Raw genomic sequence first — 13374 nt, 5'->3', positions numbered from 1 at the left:
GTGATGGGCATGACTGGACTCAGCCCGGGAGACAGGACAAAGGTGGTAGCTGAATGGAGAAGGAGGCGTTCACAAGGGAGACTGAGGAGGTCCACTTGCAGAGGTGGGAGAAGAATTTTAAGGGCTTTGGGCTTAACATTTGACTGTGATCTTTGCATTTTAAAGAGGATGACTAGGCTTACACCACAGGAATAGCTTTCAAATGGTGGAATTTGGAAGCCCTTGAAGGACAGAGATTTGGGGGTGAGGAGCCTTTCAAATCATGCACATAGGTAACTGCCCTCTGCCTCTTTGCTGACCCAGCCCCAGCCATCAATATGTCATCAGCCTCTGTGATAATGGTCACCTTTGAGACCCTGGGAGGCCCCAGGTACCACCAGGAAGCCAGCTGCATTTGCTGCTGTTTCTTAAAATTTGTTATGTACCAGCAGTTTGACTGAAGAAGAATCCAGGGAAGCAGAATGGGCAAAGAGAGAGCCATTTATGCTGTTCAAATATCCTGTTACTGTTTGCTGGGTGAGATCAACTTCTCCCCTGGAGTCATTTCCTCCTTCTGCCCTTCCTTCCCCTCCCCACACAGCAGAAATTCTGAGACTCGGATTTTCAGAGCTGGTCCAGAAGTGAAAAATCTGCAGCCCAGAGAGGCGAGGTTCTTGGTCTCATAGGGGCTGGCACAGGTGTCTCCTAGCACCTCGAGTTCCCCTTCAGAGCCCACACTGCCATCAGCAAGGGTCACTTCTCTGGGGCTCATATGATCAACACAGTGGTTGGTAATAACGTACAATCTTACAGTCTTAGGAAGTACTTTTCATGGACATTTTTTGCTCAGTCCCCAAACCCATCTGGTAAGTATTATAAGCCCCATCAACAGCTGAGGAAGCAGGTTCTGAGGGGATAAAAGACTTGCCCAAGCCCTGGAACCAGAACCCACGTCTTCTAGACTCTAGACCCTGTGCCCTTCCTCCTCCTGGTGATGGCTCGACCGCAGGGTTCCAGGGCTCGGCACCAGACAACATCTTGGCTGCTTGTTGGAGACTCTAGGGCCAGGCTGTCTGGGACTGTGGGACATTTGCCCTGTGGTTCTCTAAGAAAGAGGGTAAAGAACCAGAAAGGCAGGGAGGGGGGCCCCCAAAACTGATGCTTTCCCAATTTTGCAATGGTCTGACTCTTGGGGGATCTGAAGAAGCAGAATATTTTGATGCAACTGAGGATACATTTCTTGACCTTAAGAAATAAGCTCTTAAGCTTTTAGCTTAAAAAAAGAAAATGAGTCATAATATGGCAGACACCGTTCCATCACTGAGGTCTTCTTTATCTATCCCTAAGTCTCAAACCATCAGTCTCGGAGCCTCCCTTGTGGCCTGACCACACCCCACCCAAATCTAGAGACCCACCCTGGCACTTACACAAATGCTTTCCTTACTCCCACCTACATGTTGAAACTCGCTTGTCTTTTATCCTCTCCCGTCCTCACCCTAACCCGGATCTCTCTCACACCCAATTCTAAGCCTTATCCCAGCCTTAACAACTAATTCCATCCCTCACCCAAACACCCTAACTGCATCCCATATCTGACCCCATCCCATCCCTCATCAAGTCCCCAAATATACCACCAGTTCTATCATCAGCAATTCATCCCTCACCCAAACCCAGACATCAACCTTCACCCAACTTTTATCCCCACTGCATCATTTATTTCATTCTTGAGCCTCGGGGATAGGGTAAATGTGCCTATTGCACATATCACTGGAAAATTTTATAAATATTCGATGGTTGATGGTTTCCTTCTGAGATAACCAAATAAGTATGGCTGGCAGACTGTCCAGTGTCCAAATGACTGCATCAAATGATACTAGAACTGAAGCTGATGACTCTCGTTGTGCCCAGATTAGAAGGAGAGATTTATGTTTTGTAGCCAGGAAGTTGAGCAGCCACGTGAGTGCTACAAATGGAGCCTGAGAAAAGTACAGTAATTACCTGATGTAATGACATAGTGCTGGGGCCACCTTTGATATGGGAAATGCAGGCACAAGCCATTCATCTTTTTCAAGTGAACAAGAGAGGTTCATTTTTCAGATCTGGTAGTGTTCAGAACTCAGTTTTTTCATACATTCCATTTGCTTATTGGATTGTCTTTTCCACGCCTTTCTGAGTGATTGACTTTCCCAAACTCTTTGGCTCCCTAAAGGATAAAAGGAAAAGCCAGGTGGGCTATAATTACCCCTGGCAGCCCCATTAGGTGGGCCAAGTGACTCTCGTCTCAGTTTGCCTGCAATAGCTCAAGCCATCTTTCTTTGGAGACGTGTCAGCTTGATCACGGAAGGCACCCATACTGAATTGGAAACAAAGGAAGAACAACCTGAGTGTTGTTTAAAATGAGATTTGCCATGTGTGTGTGCGTGCATGTGTGTTTTACTTTAGTCCCAAGTTAGATTTTTTTATTTGCAGAAAATCCCAAGGAATTTCAGCCAGAAGCGCAGTTAGACCAAAGCTTGATTTAGGCTGGCACATTAAAACCACCTCCTGCTTTTAAAGTGCTGTACACTTGCCCAAATCATTTTTCTATCCATCTCCCACAATATCCCTTGGTGGATATTATTATATTCATTTCACAGATGAGGAAATTGAAGCTCTGGGGGTTAAGTGGCTTGTCCAAATTTGGGGCTTGTCTGATTCCTGGTCTCCTGAGCCCTTGGCCAGCACTTCTCTGGGAAAGAAGGCTGAGGCCCGGAAGGACTGCGTGTCAAGTAGGACTGTCCTGGAAGAGGAGATGTGGATGGAAGCCAGGATCTTGTTTGTGAAAGATGGCCATGACTTCAAACTTAGAAATTCAGTTCATGTAGATGTTTCCAACTATCTTGAGGCTTCCTGTAATGGCAACCGGATAACCAGGTTTTAGACTGATTTGTTTTGCCTGTGGGTCATTGTTAATATTGGATCTTTTGAAACAGTGAGAGCCCTATGCTTGATACCCATTATCTCATTTTATAGTATCCATATCTCTGAGATATGGATACTATTATTCATGCTTTACCAATGAGAAGTTAAATAACTTGCCTGAGGTCCCACAACTTTGGAGCAGAGCTGTGATTTTGAACCAAGGTCTGGATTATTCTTATCCGGTATATTTCCTCTCTAAAAGTCAGAAAAAATGGAATTTGAGTCTAAGCATTTTTCTCTTTTCAGCTCTGTGTCCTTGGACAAGTTAATAAAATTCAGTGAAAATTGAGTATAAACTTTGGCCAGGTCATGTGTTAAGTGGGGGAAGGGTATGAAGGGAGTGGGATGGGCAGGAAGAGTGAATACAAAGATAAAAATAAAAGGCAGAGTCCTGTCCTCACATTTAACATTGCGTGAACAGGTAACTTCTTTTTTCTCATGGATGAGAATGCGTCCATAAGTGAACGAGTTAGTCTCGGTTTTCTGGAAGTTCTCTTCCAGAGCTTACATGCTGTGGTTTTGTGATCTCAACAGTGTTGGAGTCACAGAGGGGTTGCCCAGCTCTCTGAGATGGACATCCGGCTTTCCACAGTATGAAAGGAAAGTGATCCCCAACTTCAGAGAGCTTCCTTGAATGGAAAGCACTTTTTAAAGATAACTATCTGATTTAATTCATATACCAACAATTCGAGTGGGTGTTATTATCGCCATTTAAAATGAGGATAATGAAGGATTTTAATCACTTGTAGAATATCACAGAACTAGATCGAGGCAAAGCTGGGACTGATATTAGGATAAATGCCACAGCCACTGCTTCCCAATGTACACGTGGGAGTCACTCAGACCCTGGAAGAAGCTGGCTTATACTGCAGATGCAGCAAGACCATTTACTCGGGCCTCTGGAAACATCATTCAGATACTTAAGTGGGGCTTACAGGTTGTCTGCCTACCCACAGACCATCTGACATTTGTCACACTAGATCTTTTTTGTTTTCCTTGTGACCTTGTCCATGAGTCAGTCGTTGATATATAGTAAGACAAAATGACTTGAAATGGAGCAGTCCAGGTGATCTTTTGGAACCTCTGAGATGCCTGTTGCATGACACAAGTACACTCAGTCTCCCTGAAGCCCGTCTGTCTTGGGCCAGGAGATGGGAGGTTTTGGCCCCATCGGTAGAAGACAAATGTGCTCACCACTTACATGATGTCACTCGCATTTCTCCAACCTTTACGCCTCTTGCTCCTGACAGGTGGCCATCATACTTCATAATGGACTACATCCCTGCAAAGAAATGGGGTTTAGGTAAGATCCTTCATTCTGTCCACTGAAGAGCTTTAAGGTATCTTTACATTGAAAACAAACCATCCGGGAGACCAAATTAAGACACGACTTAACAGTAAAAAGTAAAGAGTTGGTGGACTATTTCCAACTCTTGATTGATAAACAGTGCTAGCTGGTCATTTTGATTAAAATGGTTTTGTTTCTTTTTGCAGCCTTTTGTATGTAGCCATCACTTCCTTCTCAAATCTATGTACTCAGAGATCCCTAGGGAGGTCTCTGAGCTCAGAAAGTGAGTATGTCAGTAACTGTAGCAGCACACGGAAAAGATGGAAAAGTCTAGTATTGTTCTTATTGCTAATGCCTTTCCTCTTTCATTTTACCATTCTACCTCCCACCTAACATCCTCAGGAAAATCTTTTTTTGCTTTGCTGCAAACCTAAAAGCAGTTGTTGTAATTGTGATCAGGTATCATCAAGGCACATGCATTCATCATGGAAAGGGAAGAGGTGGCTTTGAAATGAAATGAGATGCCTGCCAAAAGTTCCCAGACATACCCCTCAGAAGCTTTGCAAAAAAAAATCTTTCTCTTCATTCTCCTTTAATTATTCATAAAATTGTTTTTTATCAAGTAGCAATATTCACAAGAAATAGGAAACCAAGTCTTTTTCAATCTCACTAAACTTCTGGTGGGTTTGGTTTCTGTTTTGATAAGAGCATTACTTTGCAGACATTTTTAATGCAATTATACAGTATTTTGACTACCTTCTGGCCTCTGTGGGCTATCCTGGACATCTGATAGGTGTTTAAGACATTCTGTTGTCTTTTTTCTAATGTATTGATAAAGTTATGGGTTTATAGAACAATCATGCATAAAATACAGGATTCCGGTCTGCCACCCTATTATTAACACCTTGCATTGGTGTGGTATATTTATTACAATTGATGAAAGCAAATTTTTATAATTATATTATTAACTAAAATGCAAGTTTCAATTTAGAGTTCACTGCTTGTGTTGTGCAGTTCCATGAATTATTTAAACATTTTATTCTATATCCTTGGCCCAAGCGGCTGACCAGGTGCAAGTCCATCTTCCCCCCATCGCTGTGAGGCCTTGGGTGGTCCAGGTGGCTCCGACCCGGGCTTTGGTGGTGGGTGGTGCTCACACCGCCCCTACCTTCCCATGGGGCTAGGGAGAGTCGCGGGAGGGGCATGTGTGCGCGGGCTTGGCAGGGCTATTGCCTTCAGTGGAAGTGGCTGAGTGTCGCTGGTGGAGACTGTCCTGAAGCCCGGCAAAAGCCACCAAAGCAGTAGAGCCTCCTGAAAGAAAAACAATAAAAGAAAGGAAAGAAGGGCAGGTGGTTCCCCCAAGGCCCAGGTTTCCAGGAGCCCTGTATCTTCCCAGAGCTGGGCCGAGGTGCAGCTGGCATCAACACTGGGGATAGGAAGGTCAGTGGGACCATGGACAATACTGGAAGACACTTGTCCCTCCACCTGGACAAAGAGCACTTGATCAACACATCAGGAGGGCCATGGCATACAGCCAGCAGCTGGAGGAGATCCAGCTTTGGAAGGGAGGACAGCCAAGGGCTGGGGCACCTCCTCAGTGGACAGGCCTTGCCTGGGGAGGTGCAGCTCATCCACTATAGCCATGCCTTACATACAAATGTCACAGAGAGTCCAAATGGGTTGGTGGTACTTTCCGTATTTATAAAAGTTTATTATTCATCAAATCCATTTCTTAATGGAATGCTCAACAGAGATACTGTCACAAGAATAACATATAAAAACAATGCATATTTACTGCAGGTACTTAATGTAGAGGAACTGTATCCAGAGACCTCTAGTTTCATTACTTGTGGTGGGCCAATGATTATCCCACCTTGCTGTAAGCAGCAAGTAGGATAATAATGAACAAACCTGTCTAGATAACCAGGATGCAGATGCATTCCTTATGCTTACTTAGCCAGAATCAGCCATCTCAGATCTTTCTGAACATGAATGACACCTTCAGGCCTGTCCAGCCACTCAACAACAGCTGCATCTGCACCAACCACAGCTTCAGTTTACAGGGAAGGGCTGTCCAAACCACCGAGCCCAGAAATTTCAGTGGAGAGTAAACGAATGGCTCCTCAAGTAGGAAACTAAGCCAAGAAAAATCCCACCTCAGTGAAATGCTACAGCTGTGAACTGACATACCTTAGAATGCTCCCCTCCTACTTCCTCCTTCCTTCCCAAGCTTCATTCACTCTTTGAATTGATCTTTTCTTCATGAAAGTGTCACAAAACCACAGCAGAGGGATGAGTCTCTTACACATACTCAAAAACACAACCACAAGCACTCACACGTATATATACACACAAGCAAACGTGCTCTCACATACTCACACAGCCTCTTTGATGGGCAGTCAAGTTTCAGAAATGAAAGGCTCATTCTTAAGCAGTCATAGAAGATAATAACTTCAGTTAACTTCATGACAATTTTGATACCATTTTCCCAAACTAATAAATCTACCCAATGAGGCTTTGCAGCCTTTGTGCATACAAGTCTTCCAAAAGAGAGAGGAGAAAATAGGTCCAATAACAAGTGGACTTTGCTCTTTGCATCAAGTAATCTCAGTAGTGTCCTAGGCTCCTTCTAAGGGTGCTGGTGACAGGTGAGCCTGGCAAGGACACTTACTTCAAGATTATGATTCTTCTGTTTACCCAAAAAGAAAAAGGACAAACATTGAAGAGATACACAATTTATATATATCACTGCATACTACAAAGAAATGGAATCATCTCTCTCTTTGTCACATATCTGTAGTAGGATTTGCCAAGATCAGAATTGATCCATTTGCTGTTTCTTGTTTTCCAAAGGTCATAAATTATGCTTGGTTATTGTTAACAGCTCAATAAATATGTTTAACAAGCGAATTTCATTTTTCTGGCTTTGGTCTGTTCTCCTTCCTTATAAACTAAGCCCTGGCTTCGAGCAACTGTATTATTTGCTTTAACTTGTTCCTTCATCTAATTGTTTTGTTCATTTGCAGACATTTTTTTTGTGGCAATCAGGAATGCACTTGCTAAGCCAGTAGAACTTTAGTTCCATTCCATGACTTGGGATAGCAGGGGACAGATTTCTTGCATTTCACCCCCTTTTTCTTGCCATTCACCCCCTCGCCCTGGGACGCTCCCTTGAAAGAATATACTTTGCCTTGTAAATTCCTGGGAAAGGACTGTCTTTTCTCTCCAGGTGCAGCCAGATCTCACAGAGTACAAACGAATGCCTTTCTTTGTTTATAATAGTCACTCATTGTGTTTGGTTACTGTCAAGGAATCAATAAATGTGTTTAACAAGTTAAAAAAAATATTTATTCTAGTCACATAAAAAACCTGGTATTTCCCCTTTTAACTATATTCAGACATATATTTCAGTGCTGTTAATTATGTTCACTATGTTGTACTATCTTCATCACCATTCATTTCCAAAACATTTCTATCATTCCAAATAGAAACTCTGAACATTTTAAGCCTTAATGCCCTATTCATTTAATACATTCTGCATTCAGCTGGTGAATTTCCAAATGACTCTTTGGAATATAGTTGATTTGCTGTTGTACTTAGCAAAATATAATGTTCTGTGATGTGGAAATCAAGGACCCAAACCTGGAATGTTTTTAGCTCTTGTTCCAATGCAGTGGTGTCAACTCTTTTCCCTTCTTTCTACGGATTCACCTCCAACCTGGTGGGCCCTCAGCCAGGTCTTGTGCATTACGTCAAGGGATAACCTGAGAATCACTTGGGATTGGAGGCAGAGGACCTGGCCTCCAATATACAGACCTTAAGAGGATAGCCCAGTGAAATGTTACGTATTTATACACCAGTATGACACCATCTATAGCAAGATGTACAATTTCAGCATGGCAGCGGGCTCTCTTGTCAGTACTCCTGCCAGTCAATAAATAGCCTTCCTCCAAAGGTAACCACTATTCTGATGTCTTTCCCCATAGATATGCTTTTGGCCCATTCACTTAAAATTGTATTTATGTTGAGTTACAATTCACAAACATTAGACTCTACAGAGTTAAAGGGTTAACTTCAATGAGTTTTGACAATATACCACTGTGTAGCCACAACGCAGAAGAAAATATAGAACATTTTCATCACCACAGAAGAGCCCTTTTCTGATTAATCCTTTCCCCTCTCCCAGCAACTGTTTTCTGATTTCTATTACTATACATTAGTTTTGCTTGTTTTGGGTTTCATATAAATGGAATCTACATATGGATTCTTTAGTGTCTGCTATATTCACTTGACATAATGTATTTTCGACATTGGTCTACTCTGTTACATGTATCTATAGTTCTCCTATTGCTGATTAATATTTCATTGTATGAATACTCCACAGTGTGTTTTCCAATCTCGCCTTGATGGGCTTGCCTCCAATTTTTGTCTCTTATGAATGTGGACATTCTTGTATCAATCTTTTTGTGAACATGTATTTTCATTTATCTTGGGGAAATACTTAGTGGAATTGTTGGGCCATTGGGTAAATGTATATTTAACTTAATTAGAAACTATCAAACAGTTCTCCAACTGGTTGTACCATTTACTCTCCTACCAGTAGTATAGGAGAGTTCCAGTTGTAACATTTAATATTATCGATCTTTTTTTAAGTTTTAACATTCCATTGGGGGTGACATAATATCTCATTGTGGTTTTTAATTTTTTTTCCTTGATTATTAATGATGTTGAGTATCATTTCATGTGCTTATTGTTCATTTCTTTGCTGGTAAAGCAATGGTTCAAGTTGTTTGCTCATTTTAAAAATGGAGTTGCTTGTCTTTTAGTTGTTAATTTATTTACATATTACAGATACAAGTCTTTTGTCAGCTATATTTTCTATGAATAATTTATTCCCAGTCTGTGGCTTGTCTATTCATTTACTTAATAGAATCTTTTTAAAAGCAACAAATTCAATTTTGATGGAGTTCAATTTAACATTTTTTTAAAAATGGCTATTGCTTTTTGTGTCTTGTCCAAGAAATCTTTACTACCTCATGTTGTGAGGATATTTTTCTTTGTTGCTTCTAGAATTAGCATGGCTTTAGATTTTCAAATTAATGGTATTAATCTTAGATTTGATCCTATTTTTAAAAAAAATTGTTCCAGACATACAAAATCTAGAAACAAACCCCTCTACCTAGATTTCACCATTAACATTTTACTACCTTTCCTTCAATTTAAATTTTGTGTTAGCAATAAGAAAGAGTTTAAGTTCATTTTTTTTCTATATAAATATCTAGTTGTTTGTTTACACATTTTTATTTTTCCTATTGGATTTACTTGATACCTGGAAAAAATCAGCTGTTTATGTGGAGGGTCCGTTTGGACTTCCTGTTCTGTTCCATTGGTTTATATGCCTGTCCTTACACCACTATTACCCTGTCTAGATTACTGTAGTTTTATGGTGAGTCTTGAATCAAATAGTAAAAAGTCCTCTAACTTTGTTCTTTTTCAAAATTGTTTTGGCTATTTTAAATCACTTGCCTATGCATATAAATTTTAGATTTACGTTGTCTTATTTCTTCAGAAGAGACTGCTTATATTTGATAAAGTTTGTGTTAAACTTTATTGTAAACAATATTGAGTCTTCTAATTTAGAAACACATTGTATCTCTCCATTTATTTAGGGCCATTTTAATTTTGCAAAGCAGTGTTTTGTGATTTTCAGTGTACAGATCTTACACACCTTTTATTAGATTTATTTCTGGGTATTTGCTCTTGGCTAGTATTTTTTTTTTTTAATTTAATTTAATTTTATTTTATTTTTTTATTGACTTTGTAATAATATTACATTAAAAATATATATGTGAGGTCCCATTCAACCCCACCCCCCCGCCCCCCCTCTCCCCCCCCCAACAACACTCGTTCCCATCATCATGACACATCCATTGGATTTGGTAAGTACATCTTTGGGCACCTCTGCACCTCATAGACAATGGTCCACATCATGGCCCATACTCTCCCACATTCCATCCAGTGGGCCCTGTGAGGATTTACAATGTCCGGTGATTCCCTCTGAAGCACCATCCAGGGCAGCTCCATGTCCCAAAGACGCCTCCACCTCTCATCTCTTGGCTAGTATTTTGATGCTATTATAAATGGTATTGATTTTTAAAATTTTATTTCGCAGTTTCTTGATAGTATATTGCAATTCAATTGATTTTTGTGTCTTGACCTGGTGTCCTGAAACCTTCCTAAATTTAGTTATTAGTTCTACTAATTTTAATGGATTCTATAGGGCTCTTAAAAACAGCTTTACTGAGCTATAATTCACATGCCATAAAATTCGCCCATTTGAAGTATACAATTAAAGAGTTTTTATTACATTCACAGAGTTCTGCCTCCAATCAATTAGAACATTTTTATCATCGAAAGAGAAGCCCAGCTCCATTAGTAGTTACTCCCCAACCTCTTCACCTCCAGTCCTAGCCAACCACCAATCTACTTCCTGTCTCTATAGATTTGCCTATTCTGTACATTTCATAATTGGAATGCCAAAGATAACGGAGGCACTTTTAAAATTTTATTAAGGCTTGTTTGGGCAGTAAATGGTTTGTCCAAGGATTTGCCAAATGATCAGGCAGCAGTAAACAGAGTGGTAAGGAACTTACATAAATGGGAAGCTTATTTGGGGCAAACTTGGAGGCAAGTGAGGAAATGTTTTTACATAGTGGGATCTTACAGAGTGGGGAGCAGATAGACAGTGATTAGTATGGGATGCTTTTCCATTCTCTACTGGACCTGAACTGGTTTATCACCCAGTGTTGCTTATCTGCAGTTCCGTAGGATGTATCCCATTGTTGCATTTTCTCCTAATGTGGCTGCAGGTCCATTGTTTTCTGGAAAATCCTTTCTTGAAAAGAGATCCCTTCCAGCAATGACCAATGTAGGCAGCCATTTTCTTTAACTTAACAGGAATCTTGCAATATCAGGTGTTCAGTGACTGACTTCTTTCACTTAGAATAGTGCTTTCAAGGTTCACCCATGTCATAACATGTATCAGTACTTCATTTCTTTTTGTGGTTATGGATATACCACATTTTATCCATTTGTCAGTTAATGGACACTTGGGTTGTTTCCATTTTTGGGCTATTATGAATATCACTGCTATGAACATTCATATACAAGTTTTTGCATGGACATTTCCATTTTTCCTGGGTATATACTTAGGAGTAGAATTGCCAGGCTATATGGGCACTCTATGTTTAATATTTTGAGGAACTGCCAGGTGGCTTCCAAAGTGGCTGTTTCTGTTCCTGAGAGATATTGTTCCATAAATTTCTCTTCTTATAATGTTCTTGTCAGGTTTTGGTATCTGGTGATTCTGGGCTTATAAAATAAGTTGTGATACATTCCATTTTCCTCTATTTTCTGAAAGAATTTGTATAGGACTAGTATTATTTCTTCTTAAATGTTTGATATAATTCACCAACTGAAGTCATGTGTCACTTGGAATTTCCTTTCTGGGAAGATTTTTGAATATTAATTCAACTTTAATCAGTGTGGGGCATTTGCATTTTCTACCACTCTTGTATCAGGTTTACTCATTTTTGTTTATTTGAAGGAATTTTCTTTGAATATTCAAGTTTATGGGCATAAAGTATTCCTAGTTTTATCCTTTTAATGCTGGCAATCTCTATAGTGATATCCTGTTCATAGTGTTTTGGTTTTTTCTTGATCAGCCTTGCTAGAGGTTTATCCGTTTTTATTAATATTTTCAAAGGACTGATTTTTTACTTCGTTTACTTTTAAAAATTGTCTGTCCATTCCCTATTTAATTAAACTGTGTTCTTATTTTCAATATATCCATTCTTCTGCTAATGGTTTAATTTGCTTCTCTTACTAGCTTCTTGAGGTAGGAACTTATATAATTAATTCCACTACTTTCTTTATTAATATGAGGATTTAAAGCTATAATTTGGCCTCTAAGTGTATTTTTGATGCATCCTACACATTTTGATATGTTTGTTTCATTACCTTTCTGTTCAGAATATTTTCTAATTTCCCTTGTAATTTCTACTTTGGTCCATGGGTTGTCTATATGTGTGTTCTTTAATTTTAAAATAATTTGGGATTTTTCTAGGTATCTTAAGATTGATTTCTAATTTAATACTGCTCTGGTTAGAAGAATTTACTTTGTATCATTCGAATTTTTAAAATTTTTACTGAGATTTGTTTCTGGCCCAGCATATGGATTATCTTGCTGAATGTTCCCTGTGCAACTAATGTGTATTCTGCAACTGTAGGGTGTAGCATATATGAATGTTAACTAGGCCGAATTGGTTGATAATGTTACTCAAATCTTCTAACTACATATTAATATTATTGTCTACTTTTTCTATCATTTACTGAGAGTGAGGAGTTAAAATCGCCAACTCTGATTGTGGATTTTTCTATTTCTCCATTTAATTTTGTTGATTTTTGCTCAAATATTTTAAGCGCTATTGGTGCATGCATACATAGGATTGTTAAGTCTTCTTGATGAATTGATCCTTTATCATGAAATGTTCCTTATATTTACCTGATATTAATGTAGCCACATGTTCTTTCTTTTGTTTAATGTCTGCATGGTTTATATTTTACCAACCTTTTAATTTTGAATGTCCTTATATTTAAAGTGTGTTTCTTATAAGTAGCATGTAGTTGGGTCTTGTTTTTTTCATCTAGTCTAACTCTTTCTGCCTTTTAATAGGAGTTTTAATCCATTTTCATAAAATGCAATTATGATGGTTAAGTTTAAGTCTCCCATATTGGTATTTATTTTCTTTTTAATCCCATTTGTTCTGTGTCCCTCTATTTCTCCTTTCCTACCTTCTTTTGGGTAAAGTGAGTGTATCTTATATTTCACTTTAACTCTCACATGGGTGTTTTAACTATACCTATGTGATTTTTAAAAATGGCTCTTCTAGAGAAGCTAGCATATATTTTTAAGTTAGTACAGACTATTTCAAAACAATAATGTAGAATATTACAACAGTTTCATTTTATCTCTGCCCCTCCTGCCATTTGTATTCTTATATTCTCATTTTATACATCCCTTAAACCCCATGGGCATTGTTATTATTGCTGTTTTAATCAGACAATATTCTCTTCAAGGAAAAATA

At 39.2% G+C, this 13374-nt stretch overlaps 1 pseudogene; it reads left to right on the top strand.

Moving 5' to 3' along the window:
* The first annotated feature begins 338 nt into the window (after positions 1–338).
* Positions 339–6359, top strand: LOC101442043 (carbonic anhydrase-related protein 10 pseudogene; annotated as a pseudogene).
* Positions 6360–13374: the final 7015 nt, after the last annotated feature.

The sequence above is a fragment of the Dasypus novemcinctus genome, chromosome 26 (assembly GCF_030445035.2).
Source record: "Dasypus novemcinctus isolate mDasNov1 chromosome 26, mDasNov1.1.hap2, whole genome shotgun sequence".
NCBI classification, from domain to species: Eukaryota; Metazoa; Chordata; class Mammalia; order Cingulata; family Dasypodidae; genus Dasypus; species Dasypus novemcinctus.
Note: the sequence above shows the minus strand (reverse complement) of the source record. Positions and strands in the feature narration are given on the sequence as shown.